The sequence below is a fragment of the Protobothrops mucrosquamatus genome, unplaced genomic scaffold (genome assembly GCF_001527695.2).
Source record: "Protobothrops mucrosquamatus isolate PMUCROS unplaced genomic scaffold, P.Mucros_1.0 scaffold1544, whole genome shotgun sequence".
Taxonomy (NCBI): domain Eukaryota; kingdom Metazoa; phylum Chordata; class Lepidosauria; order Squamata; family Viperidae; genus Protobothrops; species Protobothrops mucrosquamatus.
In genome coordinates this window covers 145870-148366 of record NW_015387714.1, presented here as the reverse complement: position 1 = coordinate 148366, position 2497 = coordinate 145870, and positions in this window count along the sequence as shown.

Sequence of the window (2497 nt, the reverse complement as noted above, 5' to 3'; positions counted from 1 at the left end):
CGAAGAAGTGCAAATATAGCTAGTCCTCGACTTACAACAGTTTGTTTAGTGACTGTTCAAAGTTACAATGGCACTGAAAAAAGTGACTTATGACCAATTTTCACACTTTCACACCACTGTAGCATCCCCATGGTCACGTGCTTAAAATTAAGACACTTGGCAATTGACCCATATTTATGACAGTTGCTGCATCCCGGGGGTGTGTGTGTGTGTGTCACATGATCCTCTTCTGCCACTTTCTGACCAGCAAAATCAATGGGGAAACCAGATTCCCTTAGCAACAGATGGACTAATTTAACAACTATGGTGATTCACTTAACAACTGTGACAAGAAAGCTCGCAAAATGAGGCAAAGTCACTTAACAAATGTTTTACTTAGCCACAGAAATGTTGGGCTCAGTTGTGGTCGTAAGTCGAGGACTCCCTGTATGTCACTGTTTAATGGGCATTCCTTGGCCTCGCTCTTTTAGGAGGTGTGTCATTCACACACACACACACACACCACACACACACCCCGCAACTCTCTGAAAGGAAAAATAGTATCTCTCCCAACACTGCTTCCCTCGCAGAGGGCTTTTGGGGTAAGGAAAAAACAACTTTGGGACCCCAGAAGAGCGATATATATATATATATATCTCCGGACGTCTCCCCACCCCATCTGCCACACTCTGCGGGAAAAGTTTTCTCCTCCATCCTCCCCTACGACCCGTCCCCACCTTCGGAAAAGCAGCGGACCCTCTGAAAAAAATTAAGTTTGGTGGTCCGAGATTGGGTACGGGTCTGTGTGAGCCTTTTATTTCTCTTTAGCTACACGGATTGAATTCTCTGCCCAATTGGGACGATAGATAGATTAGATAGATAGATGATAGATAGATAGATAGATTAGATAGATAGATGATAGATAGATAGATAGATAGATAGATAGATAGATAGATAGATAGATAGATAGATAGATAGATAGATAGATAGATAGATAGATAGATAGATAGATAGATGATAGATAGATAGATAGATAGATAGATAGATAGATAGATATAGATTCTCTGCCCGTATCGCTCTTCTGGGACGAGAATTCAAAGCTCGGTGGGAAAGACGCCCCTTCCCAATCCGTGTAGCTAAAGAGAAATAAAAGGCTCACACAGACCCGTACCCAATCTCGGACCACCAAACTTAAGTTTTTTCAGAGGGTCCGCTGCTTTTCCGAAGGTGGGGACGGGTCGTAGGGGAGGATGGAGGAGAAAACTTTTCCCGCAGAGTGCGGCGGATGGGGTGGGGAGACGTCCGGCCCTGAGGAAGAAATCCTTCTTTGGAAGGCTGCCGCAGAGGAGGAGGGGGGAAGAAGGGAAGTTCAGAGCGCCCCCTAGTGCCGACGGAGAGAATGCCCCCCCCCCGTCCCCGACGGCAGAGCCAGAAAGGGTGAGGCGAAGTCGGGCGCAGCGAAGTCGGTCCGTCTGACGCTGGGGGGACCACGACGGAGACAGCCGCGTTTCGAGAGAGAGGCTGCAACGGAACAATGCGCCGGGAGCCGAAGGTGAATCCGGCTCCGAGGAGCAAGATCAACTCTTCCACCAGTAGTTTCGTTGGGACGAGGAGAGGGAACCGGGGCTTGGAGGAAAGGAAAGGAGCGGTCCCAGGTACGCTCGGGGTCGAAGGCTGTGGCGCTTCGGCGTAGGCGCTATTAAACGGATCCTTTGGGGAGTCTCCAATGAGTTGCGATGGCCAAGAGGCTTAGTGGGAGAAGCGGGCGGTCTACGATCTCCGGGCAGGGATCCTACTAGCGTGCAAGTCCTCCCTGGTGCGCTCAGGCTGGTCGAAGAATACTACTGGGGGATATTTAGCGTTCGCCAAGTTGAGCTGCCTTCCGAGTGACTTAACTTGCCTTAGGGGATAGAAGCGCCCAGAAGAATTTGTGCCGTTCTGGGAGAAACATATGGTAGAAGGCAGGGAGCTCGCATTGTTTGGGCTTTCTTATTCCGTGGGGAAAGTACTCAGAAAGTCCTGGAGGGAAGCAAAACAGCTGCCCCCTTTCTGCAAGTATTACCGGGAACTGTTAATTCTAAGAATCCCGGTAACTGGGCGAAAAATTGTCATTCAGACGCTCTTCCAATAGAGAGTATTGAGTCCCCCCAATACTCCACACCTGTTGGAGTGACGTTTTAACCCAACCTGACACTATTTTATTCCCAGTTCTGCCTTCCCAGAAGTCAGTTATTCCCTGCCTTCTACCACATGTCCCAGTTCAAGTAGTGAGTAGAGTGGTGAAATACTCCCACCGCCCCATTAATAGCTTATAAGTACTGCCCACTATAGAAGATTGGGTATTCAAAGTTTCAAATTTAGCAGAAATGGCTAAGATTTCTGCCTATGTGAAGGATTATTCACAAGAAAGATATATTTTGGTTTGGAGAAGATGGATAGATTATATTGAGAGTAAATATGGAACTAAAAAGTTTCATTTGTTTTTTGAGTAAACCTTAGAGTGTTAATGTAGTTTATT